General features: G+C 45.9%; 1 pseudogene; it reads left to right on the top strand.

Annotated features, from left to right (window-relative positions):
• On the top strand, positions 1-25418 carry LOC144487962 (SWI/SNF-related matrix-associated actin-dependent regulator of chromatin subfamily A member 5-like; annotated as a pseudogene).
• Positions 25419-27002: the final 1584 nt, after the last annotated feature.

Below are 27002 nucleotides of genomic sequence, written 5' to 3'. Positions count from 1 at the left end.
ATGACTGGTCCCTTCTTATCTTGCTTGCTCAACTTAACTGTCATCACTGGTACCATCCCTTCTGTGGACTTCGACAACCTTGCACAAGCACACTTAATTACATTGACAAGCACCATCAATTCCAAGAACACCATGAAAAATATTGCAGTCGCTTGTAGGATTGATGTGTCCAAGTAGCCCGGCCAGCGTGAGAGCCAAGCACCTAAGGTTAATGGTACAAGGTATTTGAGTATTTCCACCTCTTTCCTGAAATGATTAACCGGATTAGATATGTTTTCTGAACTATCTGGTACGTACGTGCAACATTCTGATCCAATCACTGCACAAGTCCTGCCCCTTGCCGCCAAGACATGATCTAATGCCAATCTGTGTTGAAGTAACACCGTTTGCATGGTTACCATCTCGTCATTAACCTTAGCAATGGCAGTTGCTGCATCACTGGCGACTTGTTCCAAAATGGAGTGGAGAACCAGAATTTCACAGATCGCTTGAGCTACTCCATATTGGGAAAACAATATGCCAAAGTACCGTTGTGTTGCTGGAAAACCTCGTCGATGTCTTGGCAGGGGAAGGAATTTAGGAATGTGATATATGCATGGGAATGCATATCCAAGGTAACACAACTCCTTCCATCCGACAGGGAGCCAAGGAAATGCCCTCTCTCCACAAATCCATTACTTTCCACTGAGAGTTGGATAAGTATTGCCTCCTCTGCAGCAATAAGAAATATTGCAAGACTGATCATTACGAGGTGGATTCAGGCATAGCCAGATGGTTCGATATATCATGTGGTCACATTCACTTATGCCTACGTTTTCCCCTTGGCCTTCCATGTTTCAAACACAATATATCCCTTTTGGTTTTGGTGTTGGCTGTTTTAAAACTAAACTAGGAGCTGGTTTCCCTATGACTTAATTTCGCTGCGCAAGGCTCACTGCTATGAAATTCTTCACTTACCCATGTACTGATGAATCCTGATATTGGATGTCCAGGATGCATGGAATTCCGGGCTGTTTGATCCACCTTTACTAATTCAGACCATGTTAAGGGCATTGGCTGCAATGGTATTCCCCCTCCTGCATGTATGGGGATGTGCGAACATACACAACACTTCGCCTGACTGGTCAATCTAGCATATGTTTGTCCCATATATTCGTAAGTATTAACAAGTACCACCCGAGGGGAATGCTGAAGGTGCTCAGTTGCTGGTCCCACCTGAGTCCAAATCTGTACGTTCAATACTAACAAGACATAATCACAAGCATTCATTACAACAATCTCTACAACTTCTGTCTTACAATCAAACACAATTGTTGATCAATTTCAGGTAATAATACAGCTTGTTTACAAAACTTGCACAATCACTGCGCCACAATTGCATGCGCTCACGACTTGACTTGCTTCCGCATTGGGGGATGTCCGGTCGAACTTAATTGGAACTGTGCCTTGATTGTAGCTGTGGCAGGTCAGAGACCTTCTGTGCACATAATCTGTAATAGAATTCAGATGGCCTCGCGAGCTTAAATTTAACAATCAGAATAAATTTGATCTAATCAGATTTTCGCCACTTATACTATTATATTAAACCATTCAGTCGCTGGGTCAGGTTTGGAATTTTGGGGTTTACCAACGGCGTTCACTGAGTCCAGTGTTTCCAGCGCGGGTCGCACTTCTCACCAATTAGGGCACATGTCTGCCCTGTAACCAACACATCAATAGGCCCTTCCAAGCGATCTCCTAGCCCCTTTTTGCCTGTCATGAGCTTCACCATTACCTTATCTCCTGGTGAAGGCAATTTAGGAGTACTCTGTCCCACCAATTTAGTCCAATCTCGGTGCTGCTGTTGCGCGATCAACTTCCTCATGAGTAAATGTAGAATGTCTATTAGATCATTCCATATTCAATTCATCCTCTCGACCATCCCTCAACTCTAAGGGTGCTATGGCATGTGAAACCTCTGTTTTATTCCCAACATACGGCAGAGCTCTATCAACGCACCCCCCCCCCCCCCACCCACCACCACCACCCCCCCCCCCCCACACCCACCCCCGGCCCCTACACATACCGTGAAATGAGTTCCATGATTAGAATCCAGCTGAAGAGGCATTCTCCACCTGGGTATTCTCTCACTTGCTAATATCACAGCTACTGTTGTAGCTCTGGTATCTTTACATGAAAATGCTTCAACCCATCGAGTAAACTAGTCTACAATTTCTAAACAGTACGCTTTCCCTGTACCCGTGGGAATGGCCCTGGCACATTCATTCGTAAATTCTCCCAGGGTCCTTTGGGTCTGAGTTGACTTCCCATTTTAATCTTGCAGGGACGTCCTGGTACCACTAGGGTGCACTTCAGACCCTCTGACAATGTTCCCATTTCTTCAAGAAATCAAGCATTCTGTCCCTGCTCATGTGTACTATTCCGTGATAAGTCTTCAGCAGCTAATGCTGTATTATTTCAGGAACTATTATTGTCCCTTCTCTCCTCCATAATCCATTATCACCTTTCCATTCTCTATCTTTTTTTCCATTCTCCTTTTCCTCTTCATCTGCTTGTTCCTGCACGTGTTTAACATCAATATCTGGACTGTCCTCAACTGCTATTGCTGCTAACCCTACAGGCTTTGTCCACTCCCAATCCGGTTTCACCTGGTCAGCAAAATGATTTCCTTGCTGGACTTTAGCAGGTCGAATAGGATGGAAGAAAATAATATTAAGGGTAAGACGCGTGGCAGTGTGGAAGATCAGAAGGATCTTGGGGTCCGGGTTCATAGGACACTCAAAGCCGCGTCGCAGGTAGAGGCTGTGGTTAAGAAGGCATATGGAATACTGGCCTTCATCAGCAGAGGAATTGAGTTTAGAAATCGGGAGATAATGCTGCAGCTGTACAGGACCCTGGTCAGACCCCACCTGGAGTATTGTGCCCAGATCTGGTTGCCTCATTACAGAAAGGATGTGGAACCATAGAAAGGGTGCAGAGGAGATTTACAAGGATGTTGCCTGGATTAGGTGACATGCCTTATGAGGATAGGTTGAGAAAGCTAGGTCTTTCCTCCTTGGAGAGACGAAGGATGAGAGGTGACCTGATAGAGGTGTATAAGATGTTGAGAGGTATTGATAGAGTGGATTCTCAGAGGCGTTTACCCAGGACTGAAATGGTTGCCACAAGAGGACACAGGTTTCCGGTGCTGGGGAGTAGGTACAGAGGAGATTTAGGCGTAGGTTTTTCACTCAGAGAGTGGTGGGTGCGTGAAATCGGCTGCCGGTAGTGGTGGTGGATTCAGATTCGATAAGGTCTTTTAAGAGACTTTTGGATAAGTTTATGGAAGTTAGTAAGATAGAGGGTTATAGGTAAGCTGAGTCGGTAGGGATATGTTCGGCACAACTTGTGGGCTGAAGGACTTGTTTGTGCTGGAGCTTTTCTATGTTCTCTGTTTTATGTTAGTTGTTCTCCAATCCTCTGGCACCTCATCCATGGCTAAATACGATGCAAAGATTTTGGCAAAGTCCTGAGCAATTTCTTCCCTCCCCTCTCTCAGTATACGTGGTTAGCCCCCATCTGCTCCTGGGGACTTGATTACCTTAATGTTTTTTCAAAATCTTAAACTCAAATGCCTTCTACATTTCTATCTCGCCATGTCCTGAAATGTCAACATCCTCCTTTTTGCACTCACCATCGACCACATCTTCCTGCTCCTCTCATAATGTTAGGGGGACTGCATTTTTCATTCGCTGGTCGTAACATAGCCACAAAATACGCTATTACTATCAATTACTGATACAACACTGACGATTATTCATCTGCTAACCCTGGGACAACTGACAGTACCATACATCAGATTAACATCAAGAAATATCCAAGGTTCGTTTGTCAGGATGAAAGAGCGAGCCTGGCAGACAGTTGACCATGACAAAACGTTTGTGCAGCAAGGAGTCCAACAACACGAGGTTAAAGTCCAACAGGTCTGTTTGGTAGCAAACGCCACTAGCTTTCGGAGCGCTGCTCACAAGCAGCAAACAGGGCATATAAAGACACAAACTCAATTTACAGAACAATGAATAATGTTTGGAATGCGAGTCTTTACAGCTAATCAAGTCTTAAAGGTACAGACAAAGTGAGTGGGGGGAGCATTAAGCACAGGTTAAAGAGATGTGTATTGTCTCCAGACAGGGCAGCCAGTCAGATTTTGCAAGTCCAGGCAAGTTGTGGGGGTTACGGATAGTGTGACATGAACCCAAGATCCCGGTTGAGGCCGTCCTCATGTGTGCGGAACCTGGTTATCAGTCTCTGCTCAGCGACTCTGCGCTGTCATGTGTCGTGAAGGCCGCCTTGGAGAACGCTTACCCGAATATGAGAGGCCGAATGCCGTGACCACTGAAGTGCTCCCCAATAGGAAGACAACAGTCTTGCCTGGTGATTGTCGAGCTATGTTCATTCATCCATTGTCGTAGCGTCTGCATGGTTTCTTCAATGTACCATGCCTCGGGACATCCTTTCCTGCAGTGTATCAGGTAAACAACATTGGCCGAGTTGCAAGAGTATGTACCATGTACCTGGTGGATGTTGTTCTCTCGTGAGATGATGGCATCTGTGTCGATGATCCGGCACATCTTGCAGTGGATGCTGTGGCAGGGTTGTGTGGTGTCGTGGTCACTGTTCTCCTGAAGGCTGGGTAATTTGCTGCGGACATTGGTCTGTTTGAAGTTGTGCGGTTGTTTGAAGGCAAGAAGTGGGGGTGTGGGAATGGCCTTGGCGTGATGTTCGTCCTCATCAATGACATGTTGAATGCTCCGGTGGAGATGTCGTAGCTTCTCCGCTCCGGGGAAGTACTGGACGATGAAGGGTACTCTGAACATCTCCTCCGCTGAGCAGAGACTGATAGCCAGGTTCCGCACACATGAGGACGGCCTCGACCGGGATCTTGGGTTCATGCCACACTATCTGTAACCCCCACAACTTTATATGCCCTGTTTGCTGCTTATGAGCAGATCTCCCACTCACCCGATGAAGGAGCAGCGCTCCGAAAGCTAGTGGCGTTTGCTACCAAATAAACCTGTTGTACTTTAACCTGGTGTTGTTAGACTCCTTACTGTGTTTACTCCAGTCCAATGCCGGCATCTCCACGTCAAAACGTTTTTGGACAGGGGAGATATTTCCAACTGATTTGACATTTGAATTATTTTTGTTTTATCAGTTGGTAAAACTTGTGCGAAGAAAGAGAGAGAAAGCATAGGAAAGGTTTCTTTCTTTAGAAAACTTCGAATGAACGTTATAATTAGAGGAATAAAGCATAAATAAACGGGAACTTATACCAAATGATTGTTACCTCATGTTTGTAAAATAATAGTTGGAGCCAATGTCTCTGCCTCCCGCCTCTGAAGTTCATTCCTGAGCATGCAAATATAGTGGTTATTTTCTACATTGGTCATCTAGAATAACGTCATATGAGGGGTGACTAAGTTGATTAGGATTTAGAAGAGGCGGGACTTCATGGAACCTCAGAAAGTTCTATCATGAATAAACAGGGTAGATTCATAAAGAATGTTCCCGAAAATGGGAGATTCATTAATTGGGGTCATGGTTTGAGGATAAGGGGTAAACCTTTTTGAACTGAGCTGAGGAGAAATGTTTTCAGCCATAGAGTGGAGAATCTGTGCAATTCCCTCCCACAGAAAGTAGTTGAGGTCAAAACGTTGTGTGATTTCGAGAATAAGTTAGGCATCGCTCTTGGGGCTCATTTGATAATGGGATATGGGGGGATGTTGGGATCAGGATTTTGAATTTCGTGATCAGCCATAATCAAAAGGAATGACGGAGCAGGTGCTAAGAGAGGAATTACCGACTCCTTCTATTTACTATGTTCACATGCTGTGGAGAATCGAGTTCATGCCCCGAAACAGTGCTACATGAATTCAAGTAATGAAGTAAATATAGAACAACAAAGCCATCATCAGCAATGCAATCAATGTAACCAATTGAAATTCCCAGAGCCAGAAAAGAGCAAATGAGTATTCCATGTGGCTCTCTGGGCCAACAGAAATTATAGATTCCACTCCATCTTCAAGGTCCAGTATTCTACCATTATCGTCAAGCAAATGATCAATGACTCGCTCAATGAGAAGATGTTCTGCTATGCTGCCAGGAGCAGCACCAGGCCTATGTGAAAATGTTGTGCAAGCCTGGTGGAGCGACAGCATACAACTGTACACGTGCACAACAGGAGGAGGAGCTGCAGCATCGGACAACCAATGGAGAAGAAAACAAATCCCAAATGATTGCTGAACCATATCAGGAATGGACATGAGCTTGAAGCAACAAATCTACCCCCGCCCCTACCAACAGATGCGTCCTGGCATGCTGAGCATTCCTTGTGTATTTCTTTACTTTTTAATTTCATTCAGCTTCATATTCAGTATAGAGTCATAGAGTTATAGAGGTTTACATCATGGAAACAGGCCCTTCCACCCCAACTGGTCTATGCTGCCCAGTTGTCACGATTAAGCTCGTCCCAATTGCCAGCATTTGGCCCATATGCCTTCGCATCAATCCTGCCCATGCACTTGTCTAAATGACTTTTAAAATATAAAATTGTACCTGCCTCTACTACTGCATTAGGCAGCTCGTTTCAGAAACTGACCATCCTCTGTGTGAAAGAATTGACCCTCTAGATTCTTTTCTATCTCTCCACTCTCACCTGAAACCTATGCCCTCTAGTTTTAGACTATCCTATCTTTGGGAGAAGATGTTGACTATCTTTCTTATCTATGCCGTCCATTATTTTATATATCTGTATTAGATCAGCCCTCAGCCTCCTGCTCCACGGAAAAAAATCCCAGTCTATCCAGCTTCCCCATTAATCTCAAAACCTCAAGCCCCGGTAGCATCGTAGAAAATCTTTTCTGCACTCTCTCTCGTTGAATATCATTATTTCCATAATAAGTTGACCACAACTGTACACTGTATTCGAAATGTGGGCTCACCAATACCTTGTACAATTTCAATAAGACGTCCCAACTCCTGTATTGAATGTTCTGACCGATGAAACAAAGCATGCCGAATGCTCTCTTCACCATCCTGTCCAGCAGTGTCTCCACTTTCAAAGAACTATGAACCTGCACTCCTCGATCTCTTTGTTCTATAACTCTCCCCTACGCCTAACTTTAACTGAGTAAGTCCTGCCCTGGGTTCAAGACACCAAAATTATCACTTCACATTTATCTGAATTAAAATCCAACTGCCATTCATCGGCCCATTGGTCCAATTGACCAAGATCCTGTTTCAATCCGAGATAACCGTCTTCACTGTCCACTCTGCCACCAATCTTGGTGTCATCTGCAAACTTACGAACCACGCCTCCTAAATTTTCATCCAATCAATAATATAAATGACAAATAACAGCGGACACAGCAATGATCCCTGACGCACAGCACTGGTCACAGGCCTCCAGTAGAAAAACAGCCCTGTTTAATCGCTCTCTGTCTTCTGTCATCAAACCAACTTTGCATCCAATTGGCTCCCTCACCCTAGATCGCGTGCGATTTAACCTCATGCAGCAAAATGCATTATGGTGCCTTGGCAAAAGCCTCACTAAAGTGTATATTGAGAACGTGGTCTGCACTGCCCTCATCTCCCTTCTTGCTAACCCTTTCAAAAAATTCAATCAGCTTGGCGAGACATGAATTTCCACTCAGAAATCCATGCTGATTGTTCCGAATCATTCATTTCCTCTCTAAATACCTGTCGATCCTGTCTCTCTGAATAATTTCTTGAAACTTAAGCAGTCCCGTCTTTCGGCTCACCAGCCTGTAGTTCCCAGGCTTTTCCCTGGAGACCTTCTCAAACAAAGGCACAACATCTTCCCGCCGCCAATTTTCATGCAGCTCACGTGGTGCTGTCGATGATACAAAGGCCTCTGCGGGCAGCTGCAATTTTCTCCCTATTCTCCCGTGTTGTTTTTCCACAGGAGTGGATATATTTGTTCATTATTAGACGGTGTTAATTTCTAATCAGACTTCTGAAAATCAAGCAGCACATGCAGCAATGTCAGGTGCGAGTTCGCGTATTCCATGTTGCTAACTTGCCTCACGAATGCCACCTCAGTTCCACAATCTATTAGACACAATTCAAGAACCGGAAGGAATACTCTCCACGTGTCCGGATGAGAGCAGTGGTATCTGCACGCAAACAGTTTGACACGGAATTGGCTGCGCATTTCGATTATTATATGATAGCCTTGTCACTCACACGCCAGTCTGTAGAATTAGTCGATAGCGAACTACTATAGGCTGCATGAGGAACCTGTGATGCAGTGGCCAGCGTCCTCACCTTTGAGCCGGAATCTACGGATAGAATTCGCACTTCAGGACCTGTTGTCCAAAGATAATACATTCGGAGCCGGCCCCACCGTTTTGAGTAACAACATTATATCTGTCCAGGATACACCAGGGGGAGGAAGTAAGAGTTGGAATGATTTTTGGGGCGGCACGGCAGCAAACTGGTTAGCACTGCTTCTTCACAGCTCCATGGTCCCGGGTTCGATTCCCAGCTCGGGTCACTGTCTGTGTGGAGTTTGCACATTCTCCTCGTGTCTGCGTGGGTTTCCTCCGGGTGCTCCGGTTTCCTCCCACAGTCCAAAGATGTGAGGGTTAGGTTGATTGGCCAGGTTAAAAATTGCCCCTTTGAGTCCTGGGATGTGTAGATTAGTGGGTAGGGCCTGGGTGGGATTGTAGTCGGTGCAGACTCGATGGGCCGAATGGCCTCCTTCTGCACTGTAGGGTTTCTATGATTTCTATGATTTCTATGGTCAGGTATATCATGGAAAGAAATTTGACTTCGAACAATCAGGATCCATCGCTCCAGGCCGCAAGAAGCATGTTAAAGTGGATCATACCACAGGAAGACAGAATCCGTGTGTGACTGGTTGTGTCAATTGGCTGGATGGAAGGTGTGGAATATATTAGTGACAACATAGAAACAAAGAAACTAGAAGCAGGAATAGGCCATTGAGTATCACAGAGTATCCATTGATTGTAAACCTCACATCTCATTCATGGTTCTGTATAAGGCATTGATACAATATGCAGGTGTCTTTGATGGCCTTGTCACTCACTCCGCAGTCTTTAGAATAAGCAGATAACGAACTACTATTGACTGCATGAGTGACCTGTGGTGCAGTGAGCAGCGTCCCCGCTTTGAACAAGAATGTACGGATATAATTCTCACTTCAAAATTCTTTCACCAGTGAAGCTTGGCATTAACTTTAAACACAGGGACCTTAATGTCCTTCATTCATCTGAATGGGTGAAAAACAGTCAGTATCTGGGCGTTGACATTTCGCAATGTTTCTAATGTTGAACCCGCATCTTTGACCTAAAGAGCGAGTTAAGAAGAGCCAGGAGGGGACATGAGAAGTCTTTGGCAGATAGGATCAAGGAAAACCCAAAAGCTTTCTCTAGGTATGTCAGGAGTAAAAGAATGACTAGGGTAAGATTAGGGCCAGTCAAGGACAGTAGTGGGAATTTGTGCGTGGAATCTGAAAAGATAGGAGAGGCACTAACTGAATATTTTTCGTCGGTATTCACACAGGAGAGGGACAGTGTTGTCGAGCAGAGTACTGAGATGCAGGCTGTTGGACTGGACGGGATTGAGGTTCATAAGGAGGAGGTGTTAGCAATTCTGGAAAGGGTAAAAATAGATAAGTCCCCTGGGCCAGATGCGATTTATCCTCGGATTCTCTGGGAGGCGAGAGAGAAGATTGCAGAGCCTTTAGCTTTGATCTTTGTGTCGTCATTGTCTACAGGAACAGTGCCAGAAGACTGGAGGATAGCAAATGTTGTCCCCTTGTTCAAGAAGGGGAGTAGATACAACCCTGGTAACTATAGACTCGTGAGCCTTACTTCAGTTGTGGGCAAAGTTTTGGAAAGGATTATAAGAGAGAGTATTTATAATAATCTAGAAAGGAATAATTTGATTAGGAATAGTCAGCACGGTTTTGTGAAGGGTAGGTCGTCCCTCACAAACCTTATTGAGTTCATTGAGAAGGTGACCAAAGAGGTGGATGAGGGTAAAGCGGTTGATGTGGTGTATATGGATTTCAGCAAGTGTTTGATAAGGTTCCCCATGGTAACCTATTGCAGAAAATACGGACACATGGGATTGAGGCTGATTTACTGGTTTGGATCAGGAATTGCCTTGCTGCAAGAAAACAGAGAGTGGTGGTTGATGGGAAATGTTCATCCTGGAGTTCAGTTCCTAGTGGTGTACCGCAAGGATCTGTTTTGTGGCCACTGCTGTTTATCATTTATATAAATGACCTGGATGAGGGCGTAGAAGGATGGATTATTAAATTTGCGGATGACACCAGAGTCGGTGGAGTTGAAAACAGTGCGGAGGGAAGTGGCTGGTGACAGAGGGACATAGATAAGCTGCAGAGCTTGGCTGAGAGGTGGCAAATGGAGTTTAATGCGGAAAAGTGTGAAGTCATTCACTTTGGAAGGAGGAACAGGAATACAGAGTACTGGGCTAACGGTAATATACTTGGCAGTGTGGATGAACAGAGAGATCTGGGTGTCCATGTGCATAGATCCCTGAAAGTTGGCACCCAGGTTGATAGGGTAGTTAAGAAGGCTTACGGTGTGTTAGCTTTTCCCACATTTCCCACAGAGGATACGCGCGCGCGCCACAGAGGATGCGCGCGCGCCACAGAGGATGCGCGCGCGCCACAGAGGATGCGCGCGCGCGCGCCACAGAGGATGCGCGCGCGCGCCACAGAGGATGCGCGCGCGCGCGCCACAGAGGATGCGCGCGCGCCACAGAGGATGCGCGCGCGCGCCACAGAGGATGCGCGCGCGCCACAGAGGATGCGCGCGCCACAGAGGATCGGGGGGAGGGGCAGAGAGGATCGGGGGGAGGGGCAGAGAGGATCGGGGGGAGGGGCAGAGAGGATCGGGGAGAAGGGCAGAGAGGATCGGGGGGGAGGGGCAGAGAGGATCGGGGGGAGGGGCAGAGAGGATCGGGGGAAGGGGCAGAGAGGATCGGGGGGAGGGGCAGAGAGGATCGGGGGGAGGGCAGAGATGATCGGGGGGAGGGGCAGAGAGGATGGGGGAGGGGTAGAGAGGATCGGGGGGGAGGGGCAGAGAGGATCGGGGGGAGGGGCAGAGAGGATCGGGGGAGGGGCAGAGGGGATCGGGGGGAGGGGCAGAAAGGATCGGGGGGAGGGGGAGAGAGGATCGGGGGGAGGGGCAGAGAGGATCGGGGGGAGGGGCAGAGAGGATCGGGGGGAGGGGCAGAGAGGATCGGGGGGAGGGGCAGAGAGGATCGGGGGGAGGGGCAGAGAGGATCGGGGGGGAGGGGCAGAGAGGATCGGGGGGGAGGGGCAGAGAGGATCGGGGGGAGGGGCAGAGGGAATCGGGGGAGGGGCAGAGGCGGGGGCGGGGAAGCTGGAGGCGGGGGGCGGGAAGCTGGAGGCGGGGGGGGGAAGCTGGAGGCGGTGGGGTGGGAAGCTGGAGGCGGGGGGGGGAGAGGGGAATTTGGGGGTGAGAGACTGAGGGCGGGGGGTTTAAATGGATTGGGAGTGGATTCAGGAGAGGGGTTCGGGGGGGATTGAGCTGAGAGGGGTATCTATAGGGCATTGGCAGTAAGGGGAGGGGGGGACTCAGCAGCGGGTTTTGGGTCTGTTGGTGGCGCGGGGAAAGGCGTTGGGGGAACAGATGGAGAGGGGTAGCAGGGGGGGCAAACTCGGGGTGGGGGAAAACTCGGGTGGGGGCAAACTCGGGGGGGGCAAAGTCAGGGGGAGCTGGGCAATTCGGGGGGGAATGTCGGGGGGGGGGCAATGTTGGGGGGGGCAAATCAGGTGGAGGGTTAGGGTTCGGACAAAGTCGGGCGGGCAGTCAGAGGGGGCAAAGTCGGGGGGGGAATGTCGGGGGGGGGGCAATGTCGGGGGGGGGCAATGTCGGGGGGGGGCAATGTCGGGGGGGGAATGTCGGGGGGGGAAAGGTGGGGGGGGGGATGTCGGGGGGGGGGGAATGTCGGGGAGAGAGATTGAGAGGGAGAGAGATTGAGAGGCAGAGAGATTGAGAGGGAGAGAGATTGAGAGGGAGAGAGATTGAGAGGGAGAGAGATTGAGAGGGAGAGAGATTGAGAGGGAGAGAGATTGAGAGGGAGAGAGATTGAGAGGGACTGAGATTGAGAGGGAGAGAGATTGAGAGGGAGAGAGATTGAGAGGGAGAGAGATTGAGAGGGAGAGAGATTGAGAGAGAGAGAGATTGAGAGGAAGAGAGATTGAGAGGGAGAGAGATTGAGAGAGAGAAATGTTGAGAGAGAGAAAGATGGAGAGGGAGATTGAGAGGAGGCTGCAAACAGAGAGAAAAGCAGGGCTGAGGCGGGAAAGGTGCAGACAGAAAGTGAAGAGGTTCATACTCACCATCGCACATGTTTTCACTCGGTGATCTCTCCACCTCCTTCCATCCCCTCTCCCATGGTGGGGAGAGAGATCCAGGAACAGGGGCTTTGTGCTGGGAAAGGGGGGGGGGGTTAAAATATCAGAGCTGGAACTCCATGCAAGCACACACTGACTCACTCACTCACAAAGACACAGCTTACCTGATACTTACCAACCCACGTGGAGAGAGAGACTGGACAAAGGAGCCTCAGCCTTTTTATAACCTCACTGAGTCACTCAAACTGTCCACACCTCCCCAATCACCCCCCCATCTAACCACAGCGCCTCCACCTCACCTGAACCCACCTACTCCAGGTATGGGCCAGTCCAACACCAACCTGTCTCTGAGTGTGTGTGGGGGGGGTGTTTGTGTGTGTGGGGGTTAGTGAGCACCAGGCAAATGGTTCATCCCAAGGCTCTCCCTTCCCCCCCCCCCCCCATCCCAGCTTCACATCACCAGCACTGGTAGCTGAGAGAAGATGGATTTAAATGAACCAGCAGCCCTGCACTGCCAGGGAGAGAGAGAGAGAGAGAGGCCAGGTCTGAATGTGGATTGTACAACTTGTTCATCCAGGACTCCATCCGCTACAGGTTTGCACCCTTTGCCGATTCTTGCAAAGTTCACTTTTCCTTAAGTTGCCTGAACTGAAACAAGATCTTGCAAAGTTCTTTGTTGCTGCGTTTACAACTCCCACTTCTGATTTACAATGCTGTGTGTCCGGGTGTGTGTGTGTGTGCCCTGTGCTTCATGGTTAATGATTCACCACTGAACAGAGCTGCAAAATAAAGCGTTTAGCCTTTTTTTAACAGAAGCACTGGCTGGGGGAGGGGAGGGAGAGAATGAGAGTGAAGTTTCTGTCTGATAAATGCTGTAAATGTGTCTTTAACCAGCAGCTCTGCAGAGAGACAGATGCAGGATTTTAAACTATCTGGGAGCTGCAGGCAGGGACTCACACACACACACACACACACACACAGATAGACATCAGCTCCTGTTTCACACCAACAACCAGGCTGGAGTCGATGCAGCTAATTTCCATCCAGAAATGTACTTGATCCATGAAGTTCAGTGAGGGTTACATTCCCATGACTTCCCATTCAGTCCAATCCAGTTCAGTTTGTTGGAATGCAGTGTGGGAGCCTCTGAGGGAGTTTGGCTCTGGGGGGGGGGGGGGTTCACTTTTCTCTTATTCAACCTCTCCTGTCTTCCACCGTCTCACAGACCTTCCTTTCGTCCCTGTCCCACCCGCCCCTTTCTCCAAACCTGTTACAATTTTAACTTTCCCCAGTTCACAGGAAAGGTCACAGACCTGAAATGTTAACTCTGTTTCTCTCTCTCTCTCTGCACAGATGCTGCCGAACCTGCTGAGTTTAATTCCAGCATTTCCCTGTTTTCTAAGATTTCACAGAATAGTGTTCGTGCAGGAGGAGGCCATTTTGGCCCATCGTGTCTGCACCAGCTCTCCAATGTGCTGTTAAATCAGAGATTGATGTAAAACTGAGATCTGTTCCTGACTGAGAGCGAAACGGCAGGTTTACATTTCCAGACTGAAAATAACTGGCCAATATTTTGTGCAGATTGTTCCCAGTTCCTTGCTTGTGGTCTATCCCGAACTGCCCTTGAACTGAGCAGCTTGCTTGCTGGGCCATTCCAGAGTCAACCACATCGTGTGGACCTGGATTCACATGAAAGACTTAAAGGTCCTACCAGACCTGCTGAGATTTTCCAGCATCCTCTGGTCTTATTCTGGAGTCGGATAAATTCCTTCTCTCAAGGGCATCGGTGAACCAAATGGGTTTTAACGGCAATGGTTTCATGGTCATCACCAGGCCTTTAATGACAGATTTTTATTGAATTGAGATTTCACTATTTGCTGTGGTGTGATTGGAAGCTGGCTGCCCAGTGCATTACCCTCGGACTCTGGGCTCCCAGTCCAGTGACAATACCACCACACCATCAGATTGAGAGCATTTGTGTGATAGTCCCCAGTCTACCACTTTCAGGCCGGTCTCAATATGTTTAAAATAAACCGTTTTAAAATAAATCAATTCAAGTCTACATTAAATACCAGTTGGAGGAATTCACAGTTGCCTGGGGCAGTTTTCTAACACATTACCATCTTTCTATAGATAAGGAATCAAGTATTGTACACAATACTCCAGATGTGGTCTCTCCAATGCCTTGCACACTGGAAACATACTGGAATTTAGAAGAATGAGAGATCAAATTGACAAGATGATAAAAGGTGTGGATAAAGTAGACGTGTAGCGGATGCTTCGTCTTGTGGGACATTCTAGGACGAGTGGTCATAGTCTTAGGAGAAGGGGCAGCAAATTTAAAACAGAGCTGAGGAGAAACTACTTCTCCCAAAGGGTTGTGAATCTGTGGAATTCGCTGCCCCAAAGAGCGGAGGATGCTGGGACAGTGAGTAAATTTCAGGAGGGGTTAGACAGATTTTTAATTGGTGATGGGTTGAAGGGTTATGGGGAGAAGGCAGGAAAATGGGGATGAGGAGCATATCAGCCATGATCGAATGGCGGAGCGGACTCGATGGGCCGAATGGCCGAATTCTGCTCCTATATCTGAGGAATTTCTGACCCTTCCTATTTAATAATTCATTCCCTCATAATAAATGGTAACATTTTATGACATTTCTAATTAATTGCTGTACCTGTATATTAGCCCCTTTTGATTCATGCCCAAGGACGGCCCAATCCCTCTGTCCCTCAGAATGTTGTGATCTCGCACCATTTAGTTATTAAGTGTATTTTATATTCATCAGGCCAAAATGTGCATTTTCACATCCGCCCATTAAACACAATTTGGCGAAGCTTTGCCAATTCACTGAACTATTTACGTCCCTCCATCGTCCCCTTACATCCTCATCACCATTTATTTTCCAATCTATTGTTGTGTCATCAGCAAACTTAACATCCATATCTGCTCTGTGACATATCACTGTGTAATCTAACAATTACTCCAGTTCCCCTGGATTCCTGCTCTGTGACATATCACTGTGTAATCGAACAATTAATCCAGTTCCCCTGGATTCCTGCTCTGTAACATATCACTGTGTAATCGAACAATTAATCCAGTTCCCCTGGATTTCTGCTCTGTAACACATCACTGTGAAATCCAACAATTAATCCAGTTCCCCTGGATTCCTGCTCTGTAACATATCACTGTGTAATCTAACAACTAATCCAGTTCCCCTGGATTCCTGCTCTGTGACATATCACTGTGTAATCTAACAATTAATCCAGTTCCCCTGGATTTCTGCTCTGTAACACATCACTGTGAAATCCAACAATTAATCCAGTTCCCCTGGATTCCTGCTCTGTAACATATCACTGTGTAATCTAAGAACTAATCCAGTTCCCCTGGATTCCTGCTCTGTGACATATCACTGTGTAATCTAACAACTAATTCAGTTCCCCTGGATTCCTGCTCTGTAACATATCACTGTGTAATCTAACAATTAATCCAGTTCCCCTGGATTCCTGCTCTGTAACATATCACTGTGTAATCTAACAACTAATCCAGTTCCCCTGGATTCCTGCTCTGTAACATATCACTGTGTAATCTAACAATTAATCTAGTTCCCCTGGATTCCTGCTCTGTAACATATCACTGTGTAATCTAACAATTAATCCAGTTCCCCTGGATTCCTGCTCTGTAACATATCACTGTGTAATTTAACAATTAATCCAGTTCCCCTGGATTCCTGCCCTGTAACATATCACTGTGTAATCCAACAATTAATCCAGTTCCCCTGGATTCCTGCTCTGTAACATATCACTGTGTAATCTAACAATTAATCCAGTTCCCCTGGATTCCTGCTCTGTAACATATCACTGTGTAATCTAACAATTAATCCAGTTCCCCTGGATTCCTGCTCTGTAACATGTCACTGTGTAATCTAACAATTAATCCAGTTCCCCTGGATTCCTGCTCTGTAACATATCACTGTGTAATCTAACAATGAATCCAGTTCCCCTGGATTACTGCTCTGTAACATATCACTGTGTAATCTAACAATTAATCCAGTTCCCCTGGATTTCTGCTCTGTAACACATCACTGTGAAATCCAACAATTAATCCAGTTCCCCTGGATTCCAGGGACCCAGGTTCGAGTCCCGGCTTGGGTCACTGTCTGTATAGTGTTTGCACATTCTCCCCGTGTCTGCGTGGGTTTCCTCCGGGTGCTCCGGTTTCATCCCGCAGTCCAAAGATTAGGGTTAGGTGAATTGGCCATGCTAAATTGCCCCTTAGTGTCAGGGGAACTAGCGAGGGTAAATGCATGGCATCATGGGGATAGGGTCTGGGTGGGATTGAGGCCGGTGCAGACTCCATGGGCCAAATGGCCTCTTTCTGCACATTAGGATTCTATGTACTAATCCTCACCACAAAAGTGATGCACAATCTCCAAAATAATTTGTATGGTGCTGTTTATTCTGAAGTGATTGTGGATTTGAAATTGACTGCAGTAACAGCTCTTTTAAAATGGTTTGGAAAGTAATAGTAACCCCTCGCACAAAACAATTCAGTTTTAATTCTTAGCTATCGACATCGTCGTACGGAACAGGAAGAGGATGAAGAGCTACTGTCAGAAAACAGCAAGGCAACCAATGTCTGCACAAGGTTTGAAGAATCCACATCATGTGTGTAAAGCCATTTTATTCATTATTTCACACATGAGTTAATGTAGCTCAGTTTTCACTACCTTTTCCAATATTGCTTTCACATTTTCAGTCACCATTCATCGATGTGCAGTGTTCAATTTTGTCAAAATTAGACCTTTGGGAACATTTGAGCTTGTTGTAATTAAATCTCCAAAAACAGCACCTCCCGTTCTCCTGGTTTAATTGGCTGTATTTATTGGCATAAGGGGTCTTTTTAATGGAACAATCTACTAATGCTGACAGACACCACGGACTCACTCCAGCCTAACTTGTAATCTGACATCATATTTTCTGACTGGATATTGTGGATATTGAGTATTTTGAGGTCAGATTCAGCATGAATAAAATGCAGGGTAAAGCTGAAAGATCTCCCTCATGCCAGTATGACATGTGTTTCATATATCAGCCTTTCACCTTGTTCTTTGTTTTGTTCAGCTTTGCCCTCTCAACCAATGCTCCCAAGGAACTGAGTAGAAACTGCTGCAACTTATTTTTGATGGTGTCCTAGCAGCCATTTTAACATGTTAGTGTGCGCCACATGAAAAGGAACATCTGTTTTCATGAGGAATAATTGGATTATCATACAGATTGCGTACATGTAACATGCTGTCCTTTTGGTGTTGAGAATCATGGATAATCTGTTCCTTACCCTATGAAATGGTGAGCTGAATGATCTGTTCTCCCAAATGGCATTTCCCCAATCAAAGAACAAAGAAAAGTACAGCACAAGACAGGCCCTCCAGCCCTCCCAGCCTCTGCCAATCATGATGCCCTCACTAAAATAAAGAAAAACCCTTCTGTCCTTATATGGGTCTGTATCCCTCTATTCCCTCCCTATTCATTTACCCGTTGAGATGCCTCTTAAATGTTGCCAATGTGCCTGCTTCCCCCACCTCCCCTGGTAGTGCATTCCAGGCACCCACCACTCTGTGAGAAACTTCCCCCACACATCTCCCTTAAATTTTATACCTCTCACCTTGAACCTGCGCCCCCTTGTAATTAACACTTCCACCCTTGGAAAAAAGCTTCTGACTATCCACCCTGCCGATGCCTCTCATCATTGTGTCCACCTCTATCAGGTCTGTCCTCAGCCTCTGTCTTTCCAATGAAAACAATCCTAGTTTATTCAACCTCTCCTCATAGCCAACACCCTTGAGACCAGGCAACATCCTGGTGAACCTTCTTTGCACTCTCTCCAAAGCTTCCACGTCCTTCTGGTAGTGTGATGACCAGAACTGCACGCAATGCTCCAAATACTCATAACATATTCAAAATCCCAGTAATGTCCATGCAATGATTTCTTACAAATCAGTCAAAGCCCAGTAAACTGATTCCTCACCATCATTCCTTCTCTCTGCCCTCCCAATCTTGCTCATACTTGCCTTAGTGAAGTTTAGGTGCTCTGTTTAACAGTTTATGTTTCTGTATAAACTTTGGCCTTCTTTTACAGGTCAATTTAGTTGCTCTCGAATGGTAGTAGTCGTGGTGAAAATCACCACCTTTGTTTTGGAGCCTGCGTCTGAACGCTGACATTCTTTATGCAAACATTGAGACCCTAATACCAAATGGATTGTGCTGCTTGCTTTTTGTTGTCTCAAGCTGTCATGGTGCTTTCAGTTCAATGGTTCCTGAAACAGTAATACTTTTCCTTTTGGTCATGGCACTGATTTCATTTCCCCTTGAGCTGTATTCTTTGCAGACTCTTGCAACGGTCGAAGGCTCTAAATATTTGGGGTCTCTTCCACAGATGTAAAAGGAGGGAAACTCCGCCACTATCAGATCCGTGGACTGAATTGGCTGATTTCTTTATCTGAGAATGGCATTAATGGTATCCTGGCAGATGAAACGGTATGAATACACATTGATTGTAGACATAACAATTGTTTGGTGTAGGCATGTGAGATGTTTAGTTTAAAGGATTTAAGAAGATAAATGTCTCTGTAGTGTACTGGTTATCACGTTCGCCTAACGTGAAAGGTTCCCGGTTCAAAACGGGGTGAAGCATTCATTATATGTATTCAAGAGGCGGCTCGGTAAAGCACTTGGGGTGAATGGGATCAAAGGTTATTGGGGGGGAGGGGGGAAACAGGATGAGGCTATTGAGTTGGATGATCCGCCATGATCGTAATGAATGGTGGAGCAGGCTCGAAGGGCCAAATGGCCTCCTCCTGCTCCTATCTTCTATGTTTGTAAATAGGGAACAAGTATCTTCTCCCGGATGTTCGAGGGTGTACCATTCAAAGATTAGCGGAAACCTGGAACGTTTGTTTTCTCCTCCTTCCTGCCAAAACCTAGCCTTTTATTTTATAAAAAACTTGAGACATGGTTATTCTGGACATGTCAAAACTGAGACGAAGGTTTTTGTTAGATTAGTGTGAAGGGAAATGGAACCAAGGCAGATAAATTGAGTTACGATGTAGATAAGCTATGATCGAATTAAATTGCAGAACAAACTTGATGGGCTGAATGGTTTCTTCCAGTACATTTCAGAAATGCTTCAACTGATGAAAAAACAGCCTTTGATTCTAAGAGAATTAATTGTTTTACTTTGTTTAACAGGGTCTCGGGAAGACTTTGCAAACTATTGCTCTTCTTGGGGACATGAAACATGATAGAAACATTCCTGGACCTCACATGGTTCTAGTCCCCAAGTCTACACTGCACAACTGGATGCTTGAGTTCAACAGATGGATACCGACTCTTCGAGCTATTTGTTTAATACGTGACAAGGATCAAAGGGTAAGAACTGTGTTTTATGTTCCCTAAAATACTGTTGGAAAATACAGCTGATGCATGGAGTTTAATTTGAAAATGCATTGCACGCTGTGGAAGTAATCCGTGCAGTGCTTGTTGGATCTCCTGCCACATGTTGGCCGACCCCAGTGGGAAAGTACAACTACCCTTGCTGCCCCAGCATCGGAACAAGAAAAAACAGCCAGGATTCTTAAAGCTGGTTGCTATCTCCACATCTGTCATTAACCAAATAGGATTTCAGTAATCCGCAAGCACTTGCTGTCAAAACCTGTGTGTGAAAAAGCTGCATGGGTGAGGTACCAAAGGACAGACAGCATCTGTTGGGCAAGTCGCGAGAGAGTCAGTTCATTCACGGGGGAGCAAGATTCTTTTTACCACTAAACACTGACCCATAAACATAACGGCACATTTTGGAATATCTCCCAAAGGTAGGGGAGTCAAACTAGAGGGCATAGGTTTAAGCTGAGAGGGAAGAGATAGGAAAGGGTCCAGAGGGGCAACTTTTTCACTGAGGGTGGTGAGTGTCTGGAACAAGCTGCCAGAGGTAGTAATAGAGGCGGGTACAATTTTGTTTTTTAAAAAGCATTTGGACAGTTAGATGGGTATGGAGGGATATGGGCCGAATGCGGGCAATTGGGACTCGCTAAGTGGGTTTAAAAAGAGCAGCATGGACAAGTTGGGCTGAAGGGGCTTTTTCCATGCTCTGAACCTCTATGACCTGGTTTAAATTGCTGAATAAATAACCACTAGCATTGCCGTTGTGTGAACAAGCACTTTGTGTAATAAAAATACAATAAATGAAGGACTCATCAAACCTGGGATACAATTTTAATAAATTTAGACTAAACAAATTGAGATTTTGTATTTGGCCATTGTTCAATCTTTAATATTAATCCTGCCTTTCACTGTATTGAATTTACTTTCGTCGACTCTCTCAAAAACATGTTTTCAACATGCATGTGGAGAATGGATCTGTCGCCAGTGTTAACGGCAGCCCTCAAGGTTCCTTGAGACTGGCTTTGGAGATCAGCTTTTCTTTGCTCTGCATAACTAAAATCCGAGATTTGCCACGCAGACAACGTTTGAGTGTAAATTTGCAAATATGTTAATTATATAGTAATTTATTGCTCTCTCCTTGCTTTGCAACACTCTGGGCGGGATTTTCCAGCCCCATCAGTGGCAGGGAATATCGTGTGCTGGACTGGAACATCTTGAGGTGGTGGCACAGTGGTGAGCACTGCTGCCTCACAGCAAGAGTTTTAACAACATCAGGTTAAAGTCCAACAGGTTTATTTGGTAGCAAATGCCTTTCGCTTTCGGAGCGCTGCTCCTTCGTCAAAAGTCTCACAGTCCAAAGAAGCGCAGGTTAGGTTGATTGGATCATGCTAAATTAACCCTAATGTCAGGGGGGGGGGGGCGGTTAACAGGATAAATATGTGGAGTTACGGGAATAGGGCCTGGGTGGGATTGTGGTCAGTGCAGACTCGATGGGCCGAATGGCCTCCTTCTGCACTGTAGGGATTCTATTCTATTCTATTCTAACTAATAGAGTCCCAAAGATCCTGTAGTTAAAATTCTGCATCTATAAGCCGCAAGATTCCGATGGACTGAGTCCGCTCCAGTAATAGGAGATTTCATCTTCTGGACTACAGAGAGGGAGAGCTGGAGAAAGATCGAGAAGGCCATGAAATAGAAAGAAAGGGAGAGAGGGGTGAGAGACAGGCAGAGCGAGCTCCAGACAGAGGGATTCTATGGTTTGGAGAATAGGGCCTGGGTGGGATTGTGGTCGGTGCAGACTCAATGGGCCGAATGGCCTCTTCCTGCACTGTAGGGATTCTATGGTTTGGAGAGTTGCCAAGAGCCAATTGCCCTTTGGCCGCTCTCCACCTTTGCCTGTTCTGCCCTTGACGCTGCTCACTGCTGGCGGGGCTGGAAAATCCCAACGTCAGTGTTTTATTCAGCTAAATTTGTCTGATTAATGCCTGTGATCAGATCTGTTTCTGCTGCGTCCCAATTGTCTTCGAGAAAAATAAATTTCTGGTGTTTGGAAAACTGAAATGTAACCCACTTCTTACTTCATCAGGCAGCTTTCATCAGAGATGTCCTCCTTCCTGGAGAGTGGGGTGTCTGTGTGACGTCGTATGAAATGCTCATCAGGGAGAAATCTGTTTTCAAAATATTTAATTGGCGATATCTGGTTATAGATGAAGCCGACAGGATCAAAAATGGGAAACCCTTAGGTAAGTGTGTTTTCCCTTCATTTTCTCTGCTCTCTTCCCCATCCCGTCCATTACCACCAGAGTTAATGGCTACCATTGTAGTGAATGCTACATTTTCTGCCTCATCTTCAGGTGAATTGGGGAGAAACGCAGGCTTGATTTGTAGCATGGGGGCATGAGCAGGGGGCGACATGGTAGCTCGGTGGTTCGCACTGCTGCCTCACAGCGCCAGCGACCCAGGTTCGATTCCCAGCTTGGGTCATCGTCTGTTTGGAGTTTACACGTTCTCCCCGTGTTTGCGTGGGTTTCCTCCGGGTGTTCCGGTTTCCTACCACAGTCCAAAAAAATTGCTGGTTTGGTGCTTTGGCCGTGCTAAATTCTCAGTGTACCGAAGTGTGGCGACTAGGGGATTTTCAGAGTAACTTCATTGCCGTGTTAATGTAAGCCTACTTGTGCCACTAATAAATAAACTTTAAATCTTTGTAAACCATGTGTCACATTCTCGGTTACATATCATGGAGTGAGGTTATTTTTGAGCAAGGTGCAGTTATGTGTGGGACCAGACAGAAAATGAGGCACAGAAGTTTGCTGCACACTGTTCCCCTGGAGAGGGGAATGCAAAGACGGGGTAAGACGGAGTGGCAAAGAACAGTAAAAAAGTATTCAGTGTGGATGGAAGTGACTGTTCTCTGGTGAATGAGATAACGAAGGACAGGAAGATTGGAACAAAAGGTTGGAGGGAAATCCAGGAGTAGAGATTTTGAAATGAAGGAAAATGATACATTTTGAGTACTCATGGTTAATATAATTGTTATTTGCTGCTTTCACTGTTCCTTCACACTTCCATCAAAGCTTTAAGAGCTAAATTAAAAGGGCTATTTATTGTCACAGATGGAATGTGAATCTTGAGGAAAAGAGCGCTTTAATCTCACAATCCAATGCAGACAATCATTTTTTAAGTTAAAGTTTATCAGTGTCACAAGTCGGCTGACATTAACACTGTAATGAAGCTACTGTGAAAATCCCCTGGTCGCCAAACTCTGGCGCCTGTTCGGGTTACACTGAGGGAGAATTTAGCACAGCAAATGCACCCTAACCAGCATGTCTTTCGGACTGTGGGAGGAAACCGGAGCACCCGGAGGAAACCCACACAGACATGGGGAGAACATGCGGACTCCACACAGTTACCCAAGCCGGAAATCAAACACTGGTCCCTGTTGCTGTGAGGCAGCAGTGCGAACCGCTGTGCCATATTCAATCAAATTACTCCAGGGGTTCAGAAACTTCTGGGAAAGTTATTCCACCATTAATTATTGAGGCTCGATAGTTAATCTCTGGGTTTTAACACCAGTGGAAGAGTGGAGTGGAAATATTTGAATTGAAAATCAAAGATCAGATCTGTTTATTCAGACTGTAGTGTGCTCTTGTGTTAAAAGCTTTTTAACCAGCTGCTCCTTCCACAACCATTGCTTTTTAACCAGCTGTCCCTTCCACAAACATTGCTTTTTAACCAGCTGTCCCTTCCACAACCAAAGCTTTTTAACCAGCTGCTCCTTCCACAACCATTGCTTTTTAACCAGCTGCTCCTTCCACAACCATTGCTTTTTAACCAGCTGCTCCTTCCACAACCATTGCTTTTTAACCAGCTGTCCCTTCCACAACCATTGCTTTTTAACCAGCTGCTCCTTCCACAACCATTGCTTTTTAACCAGCTGTCCCTTCCACAACCATTGCTTTTTAACCAAATGCTCCTTCCACAACCATTGCTTTTTAACCAGCTGCTCCTTCCACACCCATTGCTTTTTAACCAACTGCTCCTTCCACAACCATTGCTTTTTAACCAGCTGCTCCTTCCACAACCATTGCTTTTTAACCAGCTGTCCCTTCCACAACCATTGCTTTTTAACCAGCTGTCCCTTCCACAACCATTGCTTTTGAACCAGCTGCTCCTTCCACAACCATTGCTTTTTAACCAGCTGTCCTTCCACAACCATTGCTTTTTAACCAGCTGCTCCTTCCACAACTATTGCTTTTTAACCAGCTGACCCTTCCACAACCATTGCTTTTTAACCAGCTGCTCCTTCCACAACCATTGCTTTTTAACCAGCTGCTCCTTCCACAACCATTGCTTTTTAACCAGCTGCTCCTTCCACACCCATTGCTTTTTAACCAGCTGCTCCTTCCACAACCATTGCTTTTTAACCAGCTGTCCCTTCCACAACCATTGCTTTTTAACCAGCTGTCCCTTCCACAACCATTGCTTTTTAACCAGCTGCTCCTTCCACAACCATTGCTTTTTAACCAGCTGTCCTTCCACAACCATTGCTTTTTTACCAGCTGCTCCTTCCACAACCATTGCTTTTTAACCAGCTGCTCCTGCCACAACCATTGCTTTTTAACCAGCTGCTCCTTCCACAACCATTGCTTTTTAACCAGCTGCTCCTTCCACAACCATTGCTTTTTAACCAGCTGCTCCTTCCACAACCATTGCTTTTTAACCAGCTGCTCCTTCCACAACCATTGCTTTTTAACCAGCTGTCCCTTCCACAACCATTGCTTTTTAACCAGCTGCGCCTTCCACAACCATTGCTTTTTAACCAACTGCCCCTTCCACAACCATTGCTTTTTAACCAGCTGCTCCTTCCACAACCATTGCTTTTTAACCAGCTGCTCCTTCCACAACCATTGCTTTTTAACCAGCTGCTCCTTCCAAAACCATTGCTTTTTAACCAGCTGCTCCTTCCACAACCATTGCTTTTTAACCAGCTGTCCCTTCCACAACCATTGCTTTTTAACCAGCTGCGCCTTCCACAACCATTGCTTTTTAACCAACTGCCCCTTCCACAACCATTGCTTTTTCACCAGCTGCTCCTTCCACAACCATTGATTCGATTTGAAAGAAATACCATTCAATTGTGGACGGCTCTGGAAGTTTCCATATTCCCGTCTTGCAAGTTATAGATAACCGTTTGTAATCTTGATGTACTATTACTACACTTGCTTTTTGCTTCCTAATGCAAAGCATTTGGTGCCACTATATCTGAATTCATTGGAGAAATGACAGACACGAATACACACCTAAAAGTTCAGCGAACTTTTAACTGCAGTCTGAATCTACAGTTGTGCCAGTAGTATGATTCAAACTTGTACCCAGTTTGTACAGTCATGTTTTTAAATCTGCTAAATTTACAGCTCTCTGAAATAGTGAGAGAATTTAAACAACAAATGGATTATTGCTCACGGATTCACCACTTCAGAACAACCTGCACGAACTCTGGGCTCTGCTCAACTTCCTCCTCCTGGATGTCTTCAATTCGTCTGCAGTAAGTAATGAGAAAAGCAGCTTGACAGTGACTGTACCGTTTGTCTAAGGTTCAATTACAGTGTTTCAACCTATTTCTTTTTGGAAGGCATGAGAGAATGCTGCAAAGTTGTGTCTTTTTCATTTTTGAAGCTAGTGTCAGGGGAAGCTGTCCAACTTGCTGGAGGGTGTTGTGTGACACCATTGTTCCTTGCATTGGGAGCAGCCAGGTCGCTAAATGGCCGCAGTCTGTGTATTAATTTGTCCACCTGCCCACATTTTCTGAGCACTATATTCACCATATGTGTGTCGATGCAGAGTCCAATTGGTGATGTCTGCTCCTCTAACCGTTCAAACTGCTATTGACCATTCCTGATGCTCAGTGTCACATCTGCCTTACACTGCGAAGCGTATTTAACATGCTTGATGTTTCCTTGAGCAAAACTGTCACCTTGTGTCACAATTCTAAACTTACATTAAAAGCATGCTGGGGTGAGAGCTTACTTTATCCATATCTATCTCAATCCACAAATTAGCTGTCAGAAGTATTTTGGTATTTATTTATTTTTGTTAAAGTAAGAAAAGTTATGTTTCTAACTGAATGCCTAACTGCCCATTCTTCCTGTGTGGGTGTCCTGTAGCTTGTTGCAGAGATGGGAGTAGGTGGTCCAAGGGAAAAAATGATTTTTTTCCATGTTGAATTGCTCATCTGCCGACCAGCTGAAACTGATTTGCAATTGTTACAGACAAGAAGGGCCAAAAGGCCTGTTTCTGAGCTGTAATTTTCTATGGTTCTATGAACCGACACGTTAACCTTAAGCGAATCTTGAACAAGGACTCCCTAGTCCCTTTGTGCTTCTGATTGCCTAAGCATTTCCCCAATTAGAAAATAGTCTATGCCTCCATTTCTCCTTCCAATGTTTATAATCTCACACTTTTCCACGTTATATTCCATCTGCCACTTCTTTGCCCACTCTCCCAGCCTATCCAAGTCCTTGTGCAGTCCCCCTTCTTCCTCAATACTATCTCTCCCTCTGCATATCTTTCCATCATCTGCAAACTTGGCAACAGTGGCTTCATTTCGTTCTTCCAAATCGTTAATGTGTATTGTGAAAAGTTGTGGTCCCAGCACCGACCCCTGAGGCACACCACTAGTCACCGGCTGCCATCCTGAAAAAGACCCGTTTATCCCCACTCTCTGCCTTCTGCCAGTCAACCAATCCTCTATCCATGTCAGCTTCTTACCCTTAAAACCACGGGCACTTCACTTATTTAAAAGTCTCCGATGTGGCACCTTGTCAAAGGCCTTTTGGAAATCCAAATAAATCAGGTCCACTGGTTCTCTTTTATCTAATTTCCTTGTTACCTCCTCAAAGAACAACATCGTGGGCCGAAGGGCCTGTTCTGTGCTGTAATGTTCTATGTTCTATAAAGAACTCTAACAGATTTGTCAGACATGAGCTCCCCTTGACAAAGCTGTGCTGACTCAGTCCTACTTTATCATGCACTTCCAAGGAATCTGTGATCTCATCTTTAATAATGGACTCTAAAATCTTGCCAATGAACGAAGTCAGTCTAACCGGCCTATAATTTCCCATCTGCTGCC

This window comes from Mustelus asterias, unplaced genomic scaffold (assembly GCF_964213995.1).
Source record: "Mustelus asterias unplaced genomic scaffold, sMusAst1.hap1.1 HAP1_SCAFFOLD_1166, whole genome shotgun sequence".
NCBI lineage: Eukaryota > Metazoa > Chordata > Chondrichthyes > Carcharhiniformes > Triakidae > Mustelus > Mustelus asterias.
Note: the sequence above shows the minus strand (reverse complement) of the source record. Positions and strands in the feature narration are given on the sequence as shown.